Source organism: Peromyscus maniculatus, chromosome 2, assembly GCF_049852395.1.
Source record: "Peromyscus maniculatus bairdii isolate BWxNUB_F1_BW_parent chromosome 2, HU_Pman_BW_mat_3.1, whole genome shotgun sequence".
NCBI classification, from domain to species: domain Eukaryota; kingdom Metazoa; phylum Chordata; class Mammalia; order Rodentia; family Cricetidae; genus Peromyscus; species Peromyscus maniculatus.
In genome coordinates, this window is record NC_134853.1 from 110678041 (window position 1) to 110702607 (window position 24567).

Below are 24567 nucleotides of genomic sequence, written 5' to 3' on the forward strand. Positions count from 1 at the left end.
TTATGTATTTGAATACTTGGTGGAACAATTTGGGAAGAATTAGGAGGTGTGGCCTGCTTAGAGGCAGTGCATCTCGGGGCAGGCTTCGAGTTTTCAAAAGATTCTCACTAGTTTTTTTTCCCTCTCTCTGTCTCCTACTTGTTGATCAGTATATAAGTTCTCAGCTATTTCTGCCACTGTATCCTTGCTCCACTATCATGGAGCCTAACCCCCTGGAACCAGATGCTTCAAATAAACTTTTTATTTTTATAAATTGCTTTGGTCATGGTATTTTTGTCACAGCAATAGAAAAGTAACTAAGACAGAAATTGGTACTGTGAGTTGGCTATTGCTAAAACAGTCCTGAATATTCTGATTTTTTTCTATTGCTAAAACAGGCCTGACTATTCTGATTTTTTTCTATTGCTAAAACAGGCCTGACTATTCTGATTTTTTCTTTTACTTTCTTTTCTTTTTCTTTTCTGAATGGGGAAGACAATGGGACTTTGGACTAGGAAAGCAGTTGAATATTGTTAGTGGGGATTAACAAGTAATTTTAATAGGAGCTTGGAAGATAGTAGTGCTGAGATCAATGTGGACTATGGAGGCCCAGCCCCAGAGGTTTCAGAGGGTAATAATATTAGCAACTGGGATAGAGACCGTTCTTGTGATATTTGACAAAAAATGTAGCTGCTTCCTGCCATTGTCCTAAGAGTCTTTCTGAGACTAAAATATTGGATTAACTTTCCTAATGGATGGAATTTCAAGACATCCTAATATTGACTCTGTCATGTGTTATTAGTAATAACTTTTAGGCTGGTCTACAATGAAAACGAACAAGCAGGGTAAAAAGAAATAGAGAATTCACATTTTGAAGTGAAAAAGAGTGCTGGGAAATTTAATGTTGGAGCCAAGACTAGTGCTGAAAGAGATAAGATTAAAGAAAGGCCTGTTCTGAAATGAAATAAAGGGAGTGGCACCCCCAGGACAGGATCTTGGACAGCTAAGCTTCCAACGTGCACAGAAGAAAAGGCAGAGGAACTTTCTGTTCCTAAAATGCAACAACAAAGGAAAGCTGTATGTGGGATTCAAAGGGGCCAGGTTCCATCCCAAGCAGGCAGCCAGACTTGGCAGAGTTATCCACATGGTTCTGGCTTTAGAACCATCAGGGATTCTCAAGTAAACAGGTTGTGAAATCTTCCTCCATGGTTAAGGGGCGCCATTAAGACCAGGCATGTGGCAGGGAGTCCCTGAATGGAGGCTTTGAGAGGCACTGTATGAAGTTGTGAAAGTGAAGCCTGGGTTGTGTTGGAGACCCCAAGGCATTAGAGATATCAGAGCCATGGGACCCCTGCCAAAGAGAACTGCATATAGGGAGTGGAGCCAGTCCAGGGGAGAGAAGTATGCTGCAGGCAGAAAGCTGGAAGAACAGACCATTTAAGCCCTTTGACATTGTATACAAAGCTGCAGGATTTGGAGTTTGTCCTGTTGGCTTTCAACCTTTCTTTGGCCCAGTATTTCCTCCATTGCTCCCTTTTGGAAATGTATATCTAGCTAGCTGTCTGTTCTGTGCCATTATATATTGGAAATTTGTAAATTGCCTTTTGATTTTACAGGGGATTACAATTAGGAGATTGCCTTGAGTCTCAGAGATGTTAGATTTTGGATTTTAAATTGTATTGAAACTGTGAAAGATTATGGGGACTTTTGGAAGTTGGACTATGTGCATTTTACATTATGATGTTGCCATGAGCCTATGGGGGCCAGGGAATGGAATGTGGTGCTTTGAATGAAAGTGACCTTCATAGGCTCATATATTTGGAAACTTTTTACTTAGTTGGTGAACTGTTTGGGAAAGATTATGAAATAGCCTTGGAGATATAGCTTTGTTGGAGGAGGTGAGTCACTGGGGGCAGGCTTTGAGATTTCAAAAGACTGTTGTCCTTCCCAGTATCTTTGTCCCTGTCTCTCTCTTCTCTGCCTCCTACTTGTGGATCAAGATGTGAGTTCTCAGCTGTTCCTGCTAGCCTGTCCTTGCTCCACCATAATCTTTCTCCTGTAAGTTGCTTTAGTCTTGGTATTTTGTCACAGTGTCAGAAATGTGACGAAGACACACAGTAAGGCAGTTATGATAGTTTAACTTTTGTTTATTTTTTAATAGTTTCCTCATTTTTTTGTTTGGCATCTGTGGATATTATTTTTATATTTATTTTAGTCTTTTTTTAAAACTTTACCAACAAAATGTAAGTTTTCATTATATAATTTTCAATTAGGATTTCAAATCCCCTTCCCCTCTCCTCCCACATCTTACTACCCTACCCTACCCTAAACCCTTCCACTCCTGAAAGTATCTCATTTGCTTTCATGGTACACTTGCTCTATTATTTCCTCCTTCCTAACCCCCTTTATTTTCTTCTTTTGTTGTCCACTTACTGAATAAATGATTTATACCTACACACATATCCACATATACATGTATCAACATTTAAAGCTAGGACCCCCATATAAGAGACAATGTGGAACATTTGTCTTTCTGAGTCTGAGTTTTCTCACTCAATATGTTTTCAGGGCCACCAATTTCCCTGTAAATTTCATTTTCCCCCTTTTCTCAGTTTTCAAAAATTAGTTCTTTGGAAGTTTCAAGCTTCATACAATGTGTTTTGATCATATCTGCCTCCCAACTCTTCCCAGATCGACCTCACATTCCCCACTCACTCAATCCATTTTTGTTTTCTTTTAAGAAATTCTTCAGGACCAATTCATGCTGCCCAAATATTCTTAGGTATGTGGTATTCCAAGTTAAGAGGCATGATTTCATTTTTATGGCTAAACAAATTGCGTTGTGCATCACATTTTTATCATCCATTTATCTGTTGATGGACATTTAACCTCATTCCATTTCCTCAGTTTTGTGAATTGCAGACATAAACACAGACATTTAGTCTCTAGGACAAAAATCTTAGAAATTTTTCTCTATTCTCCTTTCTATATAACTTATATCTAATAGTCCAGTTGGATTTACCTTCAAAATATATCCTCCGTTTCTCCACTTCTTTTTGCCATTAGGCTATCCTATCAGCAATCCCTTACCTGGAACTTTGTACCGTAAGTATTTCTGTAGTCAGATACAGTTTTTGAGTATATACCCAGAAATTGCATAGCTGTTTCTATTTTAAATTTTTGGGAAGCTTCTGTCCTGATTTCCATAATGGATGCAACACTTGACACTCTCTTCATCCATGAATTACCTACATCTTCTCTAGCATCTTTCTTGTTTACTTGAGTGGAATCAGTTGGAGTCTCAGAGTGGCCCTAATTAAAAATTTCCCTGGTGGCTAATGATTTTGAACATTGAAAAATTACTTTTTGGCCATTTGTGTTTCTTCTTTTGAGAGTAGTATATTAATTTCATCAGTTCAATTTATTGACTAGCAGTTTTGTTCATTTGTCATTTAATTATTTCGGTTCCTGATATAACCTAGGTATTAAGCCCCTGTCTGAAGCATAGCTGGAAATTTTTCTCCCATTCTTTCAGCCTTGGATTTGCTCTGCAGAGCTATGCAGAAGATTTTTTAACTTCATATAATCTCTTTCATCAGTTCTTGGGATTATGTTGTATGGAGTTCTTGCCTAGGTATAGATCTTGATGTATTTTCTTTAGTTTTTAAACTAAAATCTTTGATTCATTTTGAGTTGATGTTTTTATGTAGGGTGGGACAGGTATCTGATTTCATTCTTATGAGGATCAATAACTAGTTTTGCTAGGATCATTTGTTGGATGGGCATTTTCCTATTGTGTGATTTTAAACCTTTGTCAAATATCAGGTGGCCATCTCTCTGTGTGTGTTTCTGGCTCTTCTGTTCTGTTGCTTTGTATGTGTGTTTTCATGCCAGTACTAGGCTGGCTTTCGTCACCATGGCTCTGTAGTAGAATTTGAATCAGATATTGTGGTGCTTGTAGCAGTGTTTTCATTTACTAAGGCTTTAAGGTATTAATTGGTTGATTGATTATTTTTGTTATTTCTCTTTTTCTGTGTTCTCACAGGAACTTTTGGATATTTTGGAGTTTTTCTAGTTTTTTGAGTAACTGGAATTTTGACAGTGATTACAATGAGCCTGTATACTTTTGGACATATAGCCTTTCCCCTCCTATTTTATGAAGTCTGCCAATTCAGAAGCATGGAAAATCTTGTCAATTTCTAGTATCTTTAGTTATATTGTTTTTAATGTATTAAAGTTTTCAATGACAGGTTCTTTTGTTTTCCTGGCTGAGTTTATCTTAGCTACTTAGTTTTTATTTGATTTTTAAATTTTGGAGCTATTGTGAATGGGATATTTTTCTTAATTTCTTTCTCAGCAAGTACATTATTGGGAAGGCTACTGATTTTTGTATGTTTATTATGTATTCCTAAACTTTGCTAAAAGTGTTCATCAGATATAAGGTGGAGTTTGTAAGGCTTTTAAAAGCACAGAAACATGCCATTTCTGAATAGGGATAGTTTGATTTTTTTATTTCCTATTTTTATTATTTTTATAGGTTCCATTTATATTATTGCTCCAGGTAAGCCTTGGGGCACCATGTTGAGAATAGTGGAGAGAATGGGCAACCCTGTTTTGTTCTGGGTTAAGGGGAAAAGGGAAAATATTCTTAGTTTTTTTTTCACCAAATTAGTATAGTGACAGCTATATATATTTGTGGCATAAAACCTCTATTATTTTACTTATATTTCATATATTCCTAATTTCTTTAGAACTTTTATCAGGGAAGAAAATTAAATTTTATCAAGTGCCTTCTCTGCATCTGTTGAGCTGTTTGTGTGATTTCTTCCCACAAGTTTATTTATGTGGTATATTACACTTACTGATCCATATTTTGGGCCAGACTTGGCTCCCTGGGATGAAACCAACCTAGTTATACTACACGGTCTTCTCAGTGTGTCCTTAGATTTAATTTGCTAGAATTTTGTTGGGATTTTTTACATCTCTGTTCATCAGGGAAATTGACCTATGAGGTTTTTTTTCCTTCATGTTGTCATCAGATCTCTATCCAGTTTTGGTATCAGGGTGATGATGTGACTTTAGTATAGAGTGACTTTGGTAATGCTCTTTGCTTTTATATTTTGTGAAGCAGTTTGAAAGTGTGGAGAATGGATCTGCTTTGAAAGTCTGACCGAGTTACAGCAGTAAATGTGTCTATCTGCCCCGTGCTGTTCTTTGTGGGAGGTGTCTTAGTTGCCTTTCCTGTGGCTGTGATAAAATAATCTGATAAAAGCAACTCAGTGAAGAAGGGGCTAATTATTTTCACCCACCTTTTCAAATACAGTGTCTTGTTTTCCATCTTAACCTGAGGTCACCCCTACTTTCACGAGACACCCTAGGTGAGGAAAGGTCTGCTCTTCAGAGCCACTCTGGGCAAGTGGGGAGAAGAGAAAGGAAGGAGGCAGGCAGTGTAGCCTGTTGGGAACGGGAGCTGTGCCAGAGCATGGATGCTGCTACTTTGGATGAAGCAACACTTGCGTGCCTGGCCAGAGGCTTCCCGTAGTAGTATTAGCCCAAGCTGGACCAGAAAAGGAACTTTTCTTAATATTTATCTTTTATAAAACCTATATCTTTTTTCTGTCTTGATAGATAGATAAATTTTGTAAATTTATGTAATTTACAAAAGAAAGGAACCTTTTGTAAAGGTTCCTTCTAAACTTAACAAATAGTGCACTTCTCTAAATAAGAGTGTAAAATTAGATGCATATCCTTGACCTTATTGTTTTGGCTATTCAGATCTGTAATCTCTGTGTGTGATATGTGAATGTGGAGTGCGGATGTTTATGTGTTGTGGAGATCAGAAGACAACCTCAGGTGTTGGCATTCATAGTGCATCTTTGAGATCAGCTCTTGTTCCCCATGGGGAATTCTGGGCTAGCAGGCTCAAAGGACTGGGGGGATTCTCCTATCTCCACATCCCATCTCACCATAGGAGTGCTAGGTTACAGGGGTGTGTTACTGCATTGGAGCTTTATGTGTGTTCTGGGATCCCAAACCCCACCCTCATACTCGCAAGGTAAATGTTTTACCCAGAGAACCATTAGTACCCCATCTTCCATATCCAGACTCTTGGCCACTTGATCTCTTTGTTACTAATTGCATCATATCTATTATCCTATTATTGGTATGTTTGTATTTACAACCCTCTTCATGTTTTAAATTATTTTTGCTCTTTAAATGTTAGATTTATCGCCGGGCGTTGGTGGCGCACGCCTTTAATCCCAGCACTCGGGAGGCAGAGCCAGGTGGATCTCTGTGAGTTCGAGGCCAGCCTGGGCTACCAAGTGAGCTCCAGGAAAGGCGCAAAGCTACACAGAGAAACCCTGTCTCAAAAAACCAAAAAAAAAAAAAAAATGTTAGATTTATCTGATATTGCATGGACATAACAAAGATAGTTGTATAAGCTTTAGTATCATTACATTATATTATGAAGTTTATTTATTTACTTAATTTTTTTTAAAGCAAAGTTGCCTTTCACAATTAGTGAAAAAAGAGGCTATGACTTTGAAGAAAAGCAGGGAGGGGATTAGCTTGGGGGGGAGGAAAGGGCAGGAAGAAATGTTTTAATTAAATTGTAATGCTAAAAATTTTTTAAAAACTTAAACAAAGAATTAGCATATGCCCAGGGAGACATTTAAAACAATTGGCATTGCCTTCTAAACATTATTGATAATTGTGTATCACTAGATTTAACACACTATTAAAGAAATAGTAAACACCATAATCTCCCAGAGAATCACCCACATGACCCTCATGCCTTTGATTAATAAACTTGACCACATTGTGTTTCTTGAGGACTAACAGAGATCTCTCTTTTTACCTATAGTGGTTTTAGTTTTTGGCTAAAAATTGGTTTTGCCATCAATATCCTCATCCTTCGTATCTTTTTTTATTTACCTAGTGCACCCTTGCATATCTCTTAGCTTTGCAAATGAGGTTTGCTTTAGCTGTAACTCTTGAATCTGTGTATCAGTCAGCCTTCTGCTGTTGAAGTTTATCTTCCAATCGATTCCTGAAGAACAGCTTAGGGGTATAGATTTCTTGATATATTGTACACTTAAAATTTATTTTTTCTATAGCTTGATACTGACAAGAGAGCTATCTAGATGTATTTTGTTCATAATATTATTCATTGAATTTCTTGAAAATGTCTTTTTATTGTACCTTGCTTTGTATGTTGTTTTTGAGAAGTCTGCTGCCAGCTTAATCCATGGTCCCTGTTGTAACTTATTTGATTTTTCTTTTAACTTGTAGGCCTTGAGGATTTTTTCCCTTACATTTAGATCTAATATTCTTGCTACACTATGTTTTGGAATATGTTATTCAATTCAGTTTCCCTTGTCTCCCATGTTCCCTTCTGATATCTGGAGTCAAGCACTTTAAAGGTACATTAATAAACTTAAATTTTAAGAATACTTTTGGGTTTAAAAAAATTGAGTGGGAAGTATTGTTACATATTTTCTCTCTCCTCTCTCCTACTCTCCTTATTTCCCTCTATTGTTTGTATATTGTTCTAGTGTGGTACATTTGTTACAACTGGTGAATCAATAATGGCATATTATTATCAATACATTTTATAGTTTACAGTAGTGTTCACTTTTTTTGTGTGCTGATACATGTATGCCATGTATCCATTGGTTCACTGTTATGCATTGCGCTTCACACCCTCTGCCTTACTCCCAGTTCCTGGCACCTATTGGTCAACTAACTGTGTCTATGGTTTTGCCAAAGGCAGACATATTTTTTTTTGCTGCTATGTTTTTTAACATATATAGAATATGCATTTGATTCATATTATTATTTTTCTTCAGAATCCCTAATTTTATGTGGATAGTGGTTTTAATGAAAAAAAAATGTTCCCACAGGCTCATGTGTTTGGACACTTGTTCTCCAGGTTTTGGCACTGTTTGGGGAACTTAGATAACCTTTAGGAGATGCAGTCTTTCTGGGTGAAGTATGCCTTGTGTCCTCATTTCCAATGCCCCTCCTCATCTCTCCAGCTCCCTTAATTGCTTTTCATTTCACTTTTTATTCTCTTGATTGTTTTTTTCTTTTTTTTCAATGCCTTTAAAATGTTTTTATTCACATCTCTTCCTCATTGGATATAATAAATTTATATATTTTATAATGTGATTTTTTAAAATATTTATTTTCTGAGTAAAATAAACTTTAGAAGGTCAATTTTTATTGTTAGTTTTCAAATTCCAATTCAAGGTACTCATTTATATCACCAATTTTACTCAATTTTATAATTGAATATATTTATTTCAGTTTGGAATATTTTGTTATTGATTTCTTCATTACTTCTAGGGAGAGGAGGAGGGAATTTTGCCAATGAGATTCTCATTTTCTACCTTGTTTAGAGCACTATTTTTGTAGATAAGGGCTTTTTTGGTCCTTTGCATTTTCTGACAAGGCTGAGAGCTTGAGAAGATTGCAAGGATCCCAGTTCAAACCTTTCCTCTTCAGTTTGCAGCAGAGTCTTACCTTCTGTCTTATGAAACGTCTTTTAGGAAGTTGATGTAGGGAAAGGAAATCTTGTGTTAAATACTAATAGATTATTCAAAGCTTATTGATTATTATTTAATATTATTCTTTAGTCTTCATTTTGAGCCACTGAGATTAGTGTAGTTCTGTAGACTTCATATGGTTCTATCTTGTTTGTTTGAGAATAAATTGAGAAGATTACATTGGCATGCTCATCATTATTACTTAGAATTCTTCCCATTTCCCTTTATCCATACTTTTTCCTTTGGGCTAACCAATCTGTGATATGTCTCTTACAAACAAAAACCTGCTTCAGCTAACAAACACAAACCACTCTCCTTTGAAAATTGTAGTTAGAAGGAAGGTTTATACATATAGACCAGGTGGAGCACAAGCCTTGTACCTATCTTCAGAGATTGATGTTTACCTTGGGAATTTCTTACTGTTCCTACCACTACACCTTAATGGTCTCAAAGACAAGAGGCAGTTTCTTCCTGCTAGTAATGTTAACAAAAGGCCTCATCAAACCTGGAGTTAGTACACAAACTTAACATTAATTCTAGCTAGGGGTATAACTCAGTGGTATGTAACCTGGGTTTATTATCCAGTCCTAAAATCAATTAATAAATCAATCAAATCAATCAAACAAACAAAAGGATAAAATTCAGGCTATGTGTGGGCATTAGGTAGTTTTCTGAAGTAAAATCAATGTTTTTTGTTCAACGAAATGCACATATACAGATATAATTTGATTTCTAGGTTGATCAGAATTGTTGTAAAAAACCTTCATGGTACAGGTTTGGAATGGAAATCTGAATACATATTGTATTATTTGATACTTAGGAATTCTACTAGTTTATCTTTATAAAAGTGGAATCAGACATTGGAGTACGTAGTAGAGTGGTGCTATCATATTTCTGATTTACTACAGGACACTTGAGGAAATACAGTATGTGTTCATCTTGCTGACTCAAAGGAATGGATGATCATTACCATCAGGACTCTAAGTAATATTTTTCCTACTTTTATGATTGCTTCATCATAGTAAATAAGTTTAAAGTTATATAACTGAGTGATTTTTTTGAGAGGTTGCAAAAAAGCACATTCACCACTTAGAATGGCCAAGATGAAAAATGACAACTCGTGCTGGCAAGGATGTGGGGACAGGTAACACTTCTTCATTGCTAGTGGGAGTGCAAACGTACATCCACTATAAAAATCAGTGTGGCAGTTCCTCGGGAAGATGGAAAGACATCTACCTAGAGACCCAGCTATACCATTCTTTGGCATATACACAAAGGACTCTATATCCTACTACAGAGACATTTGCTCATCCATGTTAATTGCTGCTCTAGTATTCATTTATTTTTTATTACAGTTACTCCAACATTTATTTTGGAAAATATTACATTTGGAAAATGGGAAGCCTTCCAGAGCGTTCCTTTACCTTAGGATATTAGTAGACACAAGGATATTTAGAGATCATTTCTTACTCAAAAGTTAGCAAATAATCTGTATACAAATAGACACATAAAATATGCCTTAAATACATTAGTTAAGTACTTTGGGGCTTTACAAAGTTCCTATGGGGTATTTTTGGGAAGTACAGGACAGAGGCTGCAATTTTAACTCACTAAATCAAATTTCCAAGACACCTTTGCTTTAGCTTCCACTTGGCTTTTGCACATTTCTTTTCCAATCACTAACTTTCTTTGCAGCATTCTATCCAAGATCTTACATGCTTCAAGTCCCATCTCCATCTCCCTGACTGCAAGAGGTAAAGCAGACTGAGTCCTGGAGTGAACTATATCTAAAACCAATGGCTTAGGTACCCAAGAGCCCCAAAATGCCAATATCTCTCCCTTTTTCTTCCATTGTTTTTCTCCTTGGCTTGATTTTATAATGCTAAAGCTTAAAGAAGAGAGAACTAAAGGCCTGATATGCTTACTAATACACCTCGTTCTTTTGGGTGGCTTAACTCCCAGTGATTATGATATGTTTTCAGTGGCTACAATACAAGAAATACCAGCAAGATAGGAGGGGACAGCCTTGAGAAAAAAGGGCTGGAGTAATCAACGGACTGCCTTTCTTCTTGAGTGTTCTTTAGTATTTGAAATTTGATAAGGACTGAAAGTTAGCATTGTTCATCATTTCATTTATGAAAGCAGAAAATCAAAAAAACTGCTGAGAGGGTGGGGGGGGGAGAAAAATGCATAGAGAAAAAGTAGGAGGACATATTTTAACTGACAGCAATGACTGCCAATGGGAAAGGAAGTATAATGAGATGGGATATGGAGGTAAAGAAAGACTCCTGGACAATTAGCCCAGTGTTACATATTAGTCCAATAAAACTGGCCAGGAAGGACTAGTGTACATGATGCCATATGCTCAATTCCCAGCAACACACACACACACACACACACACACACACACACACACACACACACACACACACACACAGAGAGAGAGAGAGAGAGAGAGAGAGAGAGAGAGAGAGAGAGTCAGACAGAGACAGAAAGACACAGAGAGAAAGAGAGACAAGAGAGAACTAAGTCAGTAAGTCCACTGAGGACAACCGCAAGTAATTGAAGTCATAATACTTGTTAAACCAGCCAATTTTTGATCAGAAGAAAAAGCAATGCACATTAAAACTAAAAATTCAAATAGTATAGGAATGACAAAATGTTGAAGTTAAAATTTCTTTTAATTATATCACTACCCAAAAATAGATCCTCATTTTTATGCATGCTATCAATTGGCTTTGAGTGTATTTACATTTTCCCTCATATTGAACTTAAGAGGTCACTTTAGACTTGCTATTTTTAATTTGACTTTTCTTGGCTAGCTTTTTATTAGCATGTAGAATTCTATATTTCTCAGTGCTTTTTGTTCTATTTTAATCATGTTCTTCATGTTTTATTACACACTATATAAATACATCTTTAATGTAAAAGAAAAAAGTTAGAGAACTATATGTATTTCAGGAGTAATCCTTTACATCCATCTCCCATTTCATTACACTTCCTTTCAAATAGCTGCTCTATTTACAACAGCCAGAAAATGGAAACAATCTAGATGTCCATCAATGGATGAATGGTACATTTTACATGATGGAATATTACTTGGCTGTTAAAAATGAAATTATGAAATTCACAGGTCAATGAATTGAGCTAGAAAAAAATCAGCCTAAGTGAGGTAACCCAGATTCAAATAGACAGACATTGTATGCATTTTTTTTACATGTGGATGTTAGCATCTAAGACCTCAATAGACATACTACGATCTGTGTAACTACAGAGGTTAGGTATGGAGTAAAGGAATGGGAACTGGGGAGAATTTCCCAAGGAAGGGGAAATAGAACATACAGTTATCGAGAGACAGGAGGGAGACTGGGAAGGTTAAAGGAGAGGTGAAGGAAGAGGGGGTATGGTGGTATTTTATTTGTACTGAAATGTGATTTTAATTGTATGTTAATAAATAAAGTTGCCCAGGGGTCAGAGCTATTAGAGCCATAGCAATAGTGTGGCTGTGGCAGCAGCAGCAGCGGCGGTGGCCCCGCATGCCTTTAATCCCAGCACTTGGTAGAAGAGCTAGGTAGATCTCTGTGTGTTCAGGGATACAGCCAGCATCTGAGACACACGCCTTTAAGACCTGGAGGGCTGTACATACAGGCAGTGATGAGGCAGTCACATGTTTGGGTTTACAACCAATGAGAAGGCAGAACAGAAAGACTATGTAAAGACATACACACAGGAAGTAGGTCTCTTTCGGAGAGGTAGGAGCACTGCAGGAGGAAGGGTAAGGTTTTAGCTCTGAGCTCTGACCTCTTGGCTTTCTCTTTTACATTGGTTCTGTGTTTCTTATTTAATAAGACAGTTGGTTACATCTACAAGGGGGTACGTGAGGGAATATGGAAAGGAACAGTTAACTTCAAGTGAAACCTGCTTGCAAAGGAAAAATTAATTTTCTACAGTGTAGTCCACTGGGTACATTAACCATACTTACAGCAGGGCCATGTTTAGTAGTGGATGGCCAACACAAAATGAACTCAATGGTATTTTTGTAGACTTCTTGGCTCATATTGCTATGTTTGAGCAGTTTTGCCTTTTGCCTGTGTATTATGGATTCTTATTTTGTATTTTTATGAGTTTTATATGTGTCTATGTGAGTGTTGGTATGTTTCTTGTGCTTTTGTCAGGTTTTCATTTTTTTATTTTTTTGTTTGCCTATTTGTTTTCTAAGAGAGAGAGAAAGAAGACATGGAGTTGAATGGGTTAGGACACGGGGAGGGTCTGGTGGATGAGTGAAGAGGTGGAGAGGGTCTTAGAGGAGTTGTGGGAGGGGATATCATGGTCAGAATATAATGTACGAAAAATTATTATTATTACTATTATTTTATTTTTATTTATTCTTCTCTCATACAGTATATCCTGCCTTCAGTTTCCCCTCCCATCATTCCTCTCAGTCCTGACCCTCTCCCCTGGAGCCATTCCCCTTCCATTTTCCTTCAGAAAAGAGCAGGCCTCCTCGGGATATTAATCAAACACAGCATAGCAAGTTACAATAATACTAGGCACAAATCTTCATATCAAGGTTGGATGAGGTAAGCCAGTAAAAATAAAAGGGGCCCAAGAGTATGCAAAAGAGTCAGAGACATCCCCCCGCCAAGTTCCCACTGCTAGGAGTCCCACAAGAACACCAAGCTACACAACCATACCATGTATGCCGAGGACCGGGCTCAGACCCATGCAGGCTCCCTGATTGTTAGTTTAGCCTCTTTGAGCTCCTATGAGCCCGGCTTAGTTGATTCTGTGGGCTGTTCTTATGCTGTCCTCAATCCCTCTGGTTCCTCCAATACTTCCTCCCCCTCTTCCACATGTTTCCTTGAGCTGTGAATCTCTGCACCTGCTCCTATCCATTGCTGGATGAAACCTCTCTAATGATGACTGGGCTAGGTACCAACCTATGAGTATAGTAGAATATCATTAAGAATAATTGCACTGAATTTTTTTTTGCCAGTTGTTCCTGACCATCCAGGTAGTATCAGGTGTGGGCACCCTCTCATGACACGATCAGAATATATTGTATGAAAAAAAATATTTTTAGTAAAAAAGAAAAAGTGTTTGACTTAAATAAATACATGTTTTAGCATCTCAGAAAGGTATACTACCAAAGAGAAGTCTATAGATACTGATTTTTCATGTGCAGGTCTAAGATTGTTGTATTTCAGAGAGGGTACACCACAGGCCCTGCACCCGGTAACAGAGTTCATGAGACAGCTTCCAGCATGAATCTTTTGGGAAGAAACCTCCCCTCAGCTCTAGACGTCTCTGTCCTCCTTACCCCCTAGCAGTTCTCTTACTGTCCCAAGAAACCCACGAGAAACAAAAGTTGTTCCTGTGCCCACCGAGACCATCTACTGGTTTGTGGCTATTAAACAGTTCAGCGTCTACTCACCTACTTCAGAGTGTTCATCCCATGTTGAGAGAACAGCTGCATGTGTGGCAAAAGTGGCTGTGTGCCGTGGGGATCAAAGGGAAAACAGACATCCCAAAGCTCAATAATGTGTATCAGTATCATAATGATCATCTATTACCTAAGGGTTGGATTTTATGAGGCCTGTTTTTTCTGCTAGAAGAGAAACTGATGATCACGATAGCCCAGATGTACGTTTGAGTGCAGCACTGAGGGTGTGGGGACAGTTGCTCACCCTAGAGTCAGTGATATAGAATTGGACTTCCTATATTTTTATCCAAATATGATGTACCCAGCTTGTGAAAGCAGAACTGAAGTCTCCAGATCTGAACTCTAATGGTATTATGAGTGTTGCCTACACTGTTTACCATAGAATATAGTCATTATTTACTTCTTTTCAGTAAGCAGATGATATGTAGTAACACCATGAAGGCCCAAGGGATGAATTCATAAGCTGCAAATTTAAGAATTACTTTGTGTGATGATCATCTCCTGGGTTCACATATCGCTGGCTTACCCAGAACCTCAGAGTATTCTTATAGTTGAACATGTGACTTTAAAGGAATGGTTAAGCTAAATTAGGGTGTTAGAATGGGCCCTAATCCAGTCAGATTTATTTTGATACAAGAGGAAGAAGATGGGAGACGCACATGATAGATATGCACAGAATAAAGACAACGTGAGGACACAGCAAGAAGTTGCCACTTGATGACCAAGCGCAAAGTCACTGGAGATCCATACCTGCAAACACTGTGATCTCAACTTTTAGCCCCTAGAACTGTGTGAAAATGCATTTCTTTTAAGTTCTCTTTGTTTAAATCCATGGCCTTCTGTTATTCATCCTGGGGTGACTAATGCAAATCATTTTCCCTGATTGTGGGCCAGATGTTTAACAGGTGGCTTTGCTTTCTGCATGACCAACTAAAAGTATGCTTGGAGCATGACCAAACTGGGATAGGGAGTCATCCCAGAAAACTGAGTAACTAATTGGCCCAAGAAGCCAATATTACTAAAGTACTTGTCAGCATTTGTTTGAAGGGATGCTGATCACTTGAAAGGTAAAACAGAGAAGAGAGAACATGGTTTGCATTGACTTCACTGTTTGGAAAAGTCCGTTCCTGACGTTGATGTGAACAGGCCATAGCATGAAGAATAACGGTCTTCCAGCTGAGCTCTTCTCATGAAGGCCATTTGTCAAGCTGCTTCCATTTCTTGACTATATCCCTTATGGTGATCCTTATGATGTATCACCTTGGCTAAGCCACAATCAATAGTTATTTAATACAACATTAATCTAGGCATTGTTGCTATAGGGTGTTTCAAAGGTGTGAATAAAGTATACTATCTGTTGACTTTAACTAAGAGAATTTATTCCAGATACGATGGCTGGGCCTGATTTAAACCACTGAAAGGCCTCCAGTTCTCAAGTGCACAGCAGCTTCAGCTCACACTTGAAAGTTAAAGTGCTAGACTTGTCCCCACCAGTTTAGACTTGGCCGTTGGACCCCTACTGTTGTATTAGGGAATTCCTTTCAATAATTTCTTAGTAAATATCCTACAGTGGTTCTGATTTTCTGGTTGAGAAAATCTACTCTATGAAAAGGACTACAAGCAACTGAGGAATGCTGAGAGAGGGAGAATGAGTCTTCTCCAGGGAGGAGCACACTAATTTGTTATCTGATACCAAATAGCCCTGAAAACAAATGCACACAAGTGACATTAGACAGGCTGAGTGGGTTGTATTTGTGAATTTTGGAATACACACATACATGTATGTAACACCAATGAACAAACGAGCATCATAAGTTTGAAGGAGAGAAAGGGAGTTACATGGGAGGTTGAAGGGAAGAGGGGGAGGGACAAGTGATGTAATTATACTATAATCTCAAAAAAGTACAAAGGGGATTTCTGGTGGCTCCTATGAACTTTGGAGAAAGGGAGGACTTGTGTTCCCAACTTGGGCCTCACATACATAATTGAAAGCTTATAAATAGGTCTTGAATCAAAATTTTATCTCTTAAAGCTATAGAGTTTACATTTTTGAAAATAAAACTCACAAATTCACTCTGTGTCTGAATTTGAACCCTAAATGAATTATAAACTGTCCAGCTTGTCTTCTGCTAAAGTTATGCCATTAGGTGAGAATGAATGGGTCCTCCAAATTAAGGTGGAGATGTATGTGGAGAGGATGATGAAGCTAGGAACTTTCAATTTCTAAATCCTACCTCTTCTACAAGTAGAGAAGTCCTTCCATCCCAGTTTGGGAAGATAATCTCTCCTCTACATGAAAGATCTACAGTGCCAAGTCTGTGCTTCTCAAGACCCACTGTAGCACCACACTTGACTTTTTATTTTTCTAAAATGCTATAGGAAGCTGCTACAAACTTGGCTTAATTCATTCAACACTGACTTGAATTCTACATCAGAACTTAACTGAGTTGCACTGACCCATTAAAATGCCAGCAGAGCTTGGTTTTCTTATACTTTAGAATGTGTGTGCCTTTTGAGACCACACACATTCATTGACTTATGGGCCCCCTCCTCACTACCAAAAGCAGAAATAGTAGACCAAGTCTTCCTCCCTTAGTTTTTTTTTTTTTTTGAACTCTGGATACAATAGGGAAATAAAAGAATGAACTCATGAATTTAAGATATCTGATTGAAACTCATATAAATGATCAAAACTATTGTTTATTTGTATTGAATGGAACTCTTGTTTTTTTGAAACAAATGCACATGAGCAGGGTAGATGCTGTGAGATTCATACAGTTAAGTACAGTTAAGATTTTGTGCTCTGGGTAGTTGAAGAATCCTAACAACATTTGTTCTCTCTGGATATTTTTAAGATTTAGTGTGTGGATCCATGTGCATGAGAGAGATGGGTGGGGTTGGTGTATGGAGATGTTCTGAGACCAGAAAATGGTGTTGAATCTCCTGGAGCTGGAGTTGCAGGCAGTTAGTGAGTCACCTGACGTGGGTCCTGGGCATTGAACTCAGTCCTCTGAAAAACAGTAATCCCTCTTAACCACTCTCTAGCCCCTCTTCCTACACAAATAAGCTCATAGTTTTAAGGCATCAGAAATATGCCCATAATGCATAATTACAAAGGTCATGTGGAATAGGCATGGCAAATATTTCCAATTTCCAAGGATTCTATGAAGCAATGTCCTTATGTTTTCTCTTCTATTTTATTTTATTTTATTTTTGAGATTATAATATTATTACAGCATTTCCTCCTCCATTTCCCCACTCAAGCTCTCTCATATACCTCTCCTGCTTCAAATTCAAGGCCTCTTTTCTCTCCAGTTGTTATTGCATGCACATATATATGTCTATAAATATATATTCCCAAATATAAACTGTCCAGTCCAAATAATGTCACTCGTATGTATGTTTTCAGGTTTTCTTTTTGATGGCATCAATGACTTTTATTTGATGATATCATAGTCTTTGCAGATTTCCTCTGGGATACCACCACCGCTGTTCTTTGAAGTTCAATATTTACATTTTAGCTTTGGTGACGGTATGATTTCTCAGTTAACATTTGCATACTGCATGATAGTACACTGTGTAATAAGGAATGTCATTCTTTCTTCTAACTTTTAGTAAATGCATCATCTAATATATCTTGTTTATTTCAGAAAAAAAATAACTTCTTTCCTAAGAACCAACCTGGTAAGTGGATTTACCGTAGATTGTAGGGAAAACTGATATCAGAAAACCTCCTGGGAAAAATCAGTAAATAGCCCCCGGTCTGGAATAAGTTTGCTTTTGACAGTTTTTCCCCAAGACTGTCTGGCCTTCAAAAATAATTTGCAAACTGTAATGTGCAATGCCAGTGCTGACTTAAAGTAGTGCCGATCCAATTGGACATGGAAGGATACATTCTTTTCCCATTGTTCAAGTATGAAATTCTTCTTCCTTATTTCTCTAAAACTAAGAGAAAAGAGCACATTGGTAAATATTAGACAAATAGAAAGAAAGGCATTTTTAAAAATTAAATTTATTTCTATTATTTTTAGATTTTCCTAAACAAGTTTAATAAAACATTCTAACTTCAAGACTTTCCTGTTTTCCATGCATCTCTAGAATACAAGGAGGGCTGAGATTTGAGGTCTTTCTTTTTATTTTTGCTTTTTAGTTTATTTTTGGTGAAACATTATTATTTTCCAAAAATCAAGCTATGTGCTCCAAAATACATGAATATTGCAGTCTAACTTGGTTTTAATCTGTAAGATTTTCTTTCCCCGTTTATACTTAGTGAAAATCACTCTCAAGGTCGGTGCTAATTAGTTTCAGTTTTAACAGGGTAACATGGGACCATCAGAGTATCAAGTCTCCACTGTACAACCTGACATCTCATTAACAGTTATTTTATAACATATGGTGTTAGGGTGATCTGAGTTAATGTCTGTGCCAGCAAGGTGGCAGAGGTGGGTACACAGAGTCAAATTTTCCTGGCATTTGACACGTTACTTTAAGGAAAATATTAGTTACATTTTTCTGAGAACAGTTGATGATCATGAGAGAAATAGGGTCTTTAGGCATAGCTGTTTATATGAATTACTTGTGTAAATGATCCAGAAACTCAAGTATAAATATGCCTCATACAACAGAATAGAGCACAATGTAATTTGATGAATGGCAGCCATGGTTTGGGGATTACTCATTACAAAGGTAGCTGTAGTTTAAACAATGTTATTGCTTGCTGTCACACATGCAGTCTTTCTGAGAATTTTTATGTCGTCTTTATGAAAACTCAAACTCTTTCTTTATGACTTAGAGTTGGAGACTCTGGCAACTTGTCGGTGACAAATAAAAGTTGTGCACTGAACAGATGGTAAGTTTAGTTAGTTTGAGATAGGCCTTATTTTATAGATAAGAAAGAAATAATAAAACATCTTCATGCTGCTGATTTCAAAGTAGGTCTACCTCAGTTAACATTTACTAGTTAGAATTCTAAATGTTTGAAGTGCTTTTATTTATTCATATATGATTTTCCTGATAAGTGCTTCTCTGGACTCTGGTGCCTGAGGTGACCTGATGCTGAAATTATAAAATGTAGAGTTCTGAGGGCCAGGGGTCCTTTAATTGGACATCTTAACGCTACAGAGGTGAAAACTCAGACTAAGTGCTGCAAGCTGCATGGTTTGAATAGATAGATACAATTCTAGTTTTCCCAGATGATAAGAGTGAATTGTACCTCTCCTGTGCATACAGATATATATGCATAAGGAGGACCCAGTATTTCTCTATGCAGGCACAGCAAGAGGTCTCTCATTTTCAATGTAGATGTTAACAGTCCTTTCACTTCCCCTTTAAATGGTTTTTTTAGAGGCAAGGTCTCACTTTGAAGCCTTGGCTGACCCTGAAGTCACCAGAAGCCCACGATGGCCTTCATGTAATGGCAGTTGCCCTGTCCCTACCTCCTGACTATGAGATTGCAGACACCAGCCCTCACGCCTGGCTGTGGGCCACTCTAGTATAAGACCATCAGCTGGTTTCTGACTTTCCTGGCCCACAATTCTTTACTTTCCAGCTTCATGGAACCACTTACTTTTCTCCCTCAGAGGACCATGGTCCTGTCTTAAGGCACATGGTGCACTATTGAGAACACATCCATTAATTTTCTGATCTTCCCAGCCTCCAGGCAGATCTATTCTTTATTAAAGCTATTAACCTGTTTATTTATTTATTTTTATTTTTTTCATTTTGAATCTGTAGTTTCTGCAAGGCTAATGCTTTTTTTTTTTTTTTTTTTTGGTTTTTCGAGACAGGGTTTCTCTGTGTAGCTTTGCGCCTTTTCCTGGAACTCACTTGGTAGCCCAGGCTGGCCTTGAACCCACAGAGATCCGCCTGCCTCTGCCTCCCGAGTGCTGGGATTAAAGGCGTGCGCCACCACCGCCCGGCTAAGGCTAATGCTTTGAACACTTAGTTCTCAGCTTGTGGCTCTATTTTGAGGCTGTGGAGCCTTTAGGAGGTGGAGGGAGGCTGGGAAAGGTGGGAATTTGAAGGTCATACTCACCCCTGGTCCTGACTTGCCTTTTCTGCTTCCCATCCCAGGAACAAGACTCAGTAACTCGCTGCTGCCATATGTGGAGCTACTCTGCCATGCCAGATGGACTGGAATTCCTCCAAAATTATGAGTGAAAAGAAACCTTCTGTTTCTTGCATTGTTTTGGTCAGGGATTTGGTTACAGAGATACAAAATTAATCAATAAGGAAAGTGGGTACCAAAGAAATTAGGCCCACTTTAATTCTGCAACCATGGAAAAAGATTGCCGTTATGGTCCTGGGTCCATGGGTGGAGCTATGCCTGGCATTCCCTGTGATCATAGGGTAGGCTGGAATGCCTTCAAACTGTGAGTCAGAGTAGACCTTTCCATTCAATTATTTCTGTCAGGTATTGGTCACAGTGATGCAAATGTAAGTAATGTGATATTGTCTAGACATTTTCTAAGTACTGTTTTTCTACAAGGATGTAAACTTTTTGAAGGCAGGTAGGATGGCTTGATCCTATATTCCTAGATATTAGCAAAATGCCTGGGACCTGGAAATTCTTTAAATGAATTGATGAATGAGTGAGTAATGGAGCCAACACTTGGGACAGGCTGGTCAGTCGATCTTATCTGAATGTGGAGTATAGAATGGCATACTGTGGTTAGCAGGACTCATGGGAAAGCATCTCAAAAAATAGACTCAACAATTGCAAGCCCCAAGGCAACAGATCTTTTCAATGTATTAATGGTAGAGATGTAAAGAGTTAGTAACTCAGAGCTTTACTCTTCTCTCACGTGTTTTGGAAGCATCATCACTCTGGTAGTGCAAATTTGTATGGGATTTTAATTTAGTAACTAGTGCTTAAAAATGTTCATGTATTCCTATGTAATAATATTTAATCTCTAATATTTAAAAAAAGTCTTATTTCCAATTGTGTGTATGCATTTGCATACATGTATATATACATTAATATTGATGTCCACAGAGAGCAGCGCATTAGATTTTCCTAGTGATGGAGTTGTAGGTGATTGTAAGTCACCTGATGTGGATGTTGGGACCAAACTTGTATCCTCTTTAAGAGTAGTACTTGCTCTTAACCATGGAGCTACCTCTTCAGTCCCAATATTGAGTCTCTAAGTTAATAGTTTATATCAATAACATATGATATGAAGGAATTTAATTTATTTTTTACTGTCCCACACTCAGTATTTACTAGTTTCATGACAGTAGGCAATATTTGACACACTGATCAATAATTGTTTTACTTAATGTGTAATGATGGGCATACAGTAGTAGTGTGAGAATTTTCTGCCCCTTGGAGGTTGGAAATGTGTAGAATACCTGCTGTACAAGTGTGGGGACCTGGGTATGGCCCCCCAGAACCCATGTAAAAGTCTATATAAAGCCTGTTTGTAATCCCACTGCTTGGGTTGTGATACATAGAAAGTATTCTTTTTCATGTTAATTCTATGAGAGATTTGTAGTTTTGAATAAAGTGGTGACATGAAAATCACAAAAGTAGAAACAACTGTCACTCAAATATTAATGTGACAGACACTTTTATGATTATTGGGAGAGGAAATCTACCTTTGCATCTCTTAGTTATGACACGTAAGTAACAGTATTCAAGAATCTTCAATCACTATTTATTGGTACAGTTTCAAATGATGCATCATTTAATAGACATGTTGGAAATGGAAGTTACCCTGCTTCACAACTTTGCAGTTTGCAATGCTCTTTCATGCACATTTAATCCTTTGATGCCAGCTGGTAATGAAATGTTTTCTAATTATTATGCATCATTGGCCAGGGCAAGCCTGAAGGCCAAAAGCAGTTAACAGGTATTAATTATAGCCATTTACTTTCCTCTGAACTTTAATTGACATTCCCACAGGTTAAAATGTTTAAATCACATACAAATTTGATTCCTTCAGCTTCTCTTATATTGATTCATCTTTAAGGAATACCATTGTTCTGTTGTTATATTTTTGTTACTCAATCTAGAGAGTGTTCTATTACAAGTGAGTTAATACAAATCACTAAGATTTCATTGTTTTCTAATGAATATAGAATAATTTATTCTAGAAATAGAATAAATCAACTTCAAAAATGGTTACCAAATTGGAAAACAGTTCCAATTTGGATAGACTATTTCAGTATAGTCTAATCACAAAAATATAGTGTAGTTGGCCAACGTCATACTGTTTTAGAGATTATAAAATACATGAATTGTTGTGAAATTAAAACTGAAAACCAAGAGGTATGTAGGACTTTGTGAAGGCATTTAGACAGATATTAGCATTTCTGATCTTACAGACTCCATTTATGCCATTAAGAATATTGGGTCTCTTTATCAGAGTTTTAAAATTCTTTTCCTACTAAGAAGTTGAATACATTATACTGTTTGTAGTTAATTTTTAAATAAACAGTAGTATAATGGCATGAAGTTGAGAAGCAGTATTTTATTGCAACTATTGAGATGAAAATTGACAAATACGATTATCTTATTTGAAACTAAATAAAGATGTCCAGTACAAATTTCTATTATATAATTATAAAACAAATAGCTATTTTTAGATTGTTAAAGGAACAAAAAAAGAACTCTATAGAAAAAAATGTCTTTAAAGATGTCATGATAAAAGGCGCAAAGCTACACAGAGAAACCCTGTCTTGGAAAACCAAAAAAAAAAAAAAAAAAAAAAAGATGTCATGAAAACTTATATCCTAGCTTGACTCTATATTTAATTGAAAACATACACGGATTTTAATGTAGTATTCCCATTTCCTCACCTCTTAATGGAACATTGCATATTGCAAAATTAAAACTGAAAACAACCATGTAGGGGTTTGTGAAGGCATTTAGTGAGAAAAGACCAACCTTTCTTATCTTACAGATCTTTGTTAAACCTTGGCCTTTATCTCCACTTAACAGTTGGTTTGGCTGTATGACAAACATTGGGAACAGGATAAATAAGAAATGACAATGTATCAGCTCTAAGCATGAACATTAGTGAACTTGCTTGCTATTTCAGGCATTCCCAATCCTAAATACCCAACTCTAGTGAAATCACAGATCTATGAGCAATTGAACATGGTTTATAATTAAGATATCTATCTATGTATCTATGTATCTATCTGTCTATCTATCTATCTATCTATCTATCTATCTATCTATCTATCTATCTATCTATCCTCTTCCATCTGCCTGTCTGTCCATTTCTTTATGTTTTTACCTCTAAAGCTGAGAGTTATAGCTTGAAATCTTTATGAATTTAGATTCTCAACAGAGAAGCAAGAGAAACCATCTAACACTAGAGAATCAAGAGTAACTCCTGACCTAGCACTCTAGTGGACTGTAAACGAAAGAAGGAATGAAAGCAGAGATGGAGTTGTAATCTAAAAGAACACAAATATACACTGCAAAGGGGTCTTGATTCAAAGGATCAGAAGAAGAAGATTCACGATGTGTTCTTTTTTTCTGTTAGATTGTTTCATACAATATTATTTTGATCATGTTTTCCCCTCTCCCAACTCCTCCCCAATCCTCCCCACCTCCCTATACACCCAACTTGATGTTCTCCTTTCTCTTAGGCAGCTAGGCCCTGAACCTTCTTACTCTGAAGGTTCAAAACTTAGTCATGGGTTGGCTGGTTTGTTGCTGTGGCTTCAGAGTATTGTCCTAGTCTTTTCTTTTGACCAGGTTATAGCTTCTTGAGCATATGAACCACTCTTCATGCTTTAAAAACATTCCCCAAGGTAAATGTTAAACATGCAACTGAATAAATGATAAGTCATAGTAGATAGTTTATCGGTCTTATCAATTTATGTAATGCAACAATGACTGTTGGGGTTTGGAAAGCAAAGACTGTTTTGATTTCTAATTGATCAAATAATAGATTCACTATTGTTTCTCTGTGGTAGGTTGTGAGGACACAGAATGTCCCAAACCACATTCTTATTCTCATGTAATTCAGATTCTATCAGGAGAGAGACCAACAAAGGAAAATATTCAGAACTCCAAAGTTCATCAACTGCAACAATGCCTCTATTTTAATGCTACATTTAAAATGTGCCCTTGCAAAATTGCCTCAGACCTGTATGTATAAAGTATGGTGAACTCTTTTCACGTGTCTTCAGAGATCCCCCTTCTCCTGTCAAAAGCAAACTCTCCTGCCTTCCATGCTCAAACTGCATCTTTGTCTTTGCTTCAGCGGAAGGCTTTACAATTTCCAAAGGAGAGCAAGCAGTGAGTAGTGTTGAAATCAGTTGTATCATTCACAAGGAGCAAACAAACAAACAAACAAGCAAGCAAACAAGCAAACAACAAATACACCACATGCACATACCCCAGTGCAAAAAGAAAAAATAATTTGAGAACTCAATTCTCATGTCTCTCATTGTAAGCATTATATGAGCATTGTCAAAATTTACAAATGAAACAAACAAAAATAATTTTATGGATTTTGATTAGAATTAAAGAAGAAAAACTTTCAAGAGATTTTCTATATTGAGAAAGATTTTTCCCCATTTTCCTTACCCAGTTATTATTGAGTTTTGAGCATAAACAACTTTAGTAAAAATATTGAA

General features: G+C 37.1%; 1 long non-coding RNA gene across 2 annotated transcripts in view; it reads left to right on the plus strand.

Moving 5' to 3' along the window:
- Positions 1 to 22654, plus strand: part of LOC121827288 (uncharacterized) — a 56966-nt gene extending 34312 nt beyond the window's left edge. For both annotated transcript variants that reach the window (XR_013049193.1, XR_013049194.1), the window contains exons 2-4: positions 17622 to 17655; positions 18764 to 18820; positions 20044 to 22654. This is a non-coding gene — a long non-coding RNA (uncharacterized LOC121827288). The remainder of the gene's footprint in view (positions 1 to 17621; positions 17656 to 18763; positions 18821 to 20043) is intronic.
- The last annotated feature ends 1913 nt before the right edge of the window (positions 22655 to 24567 follow it).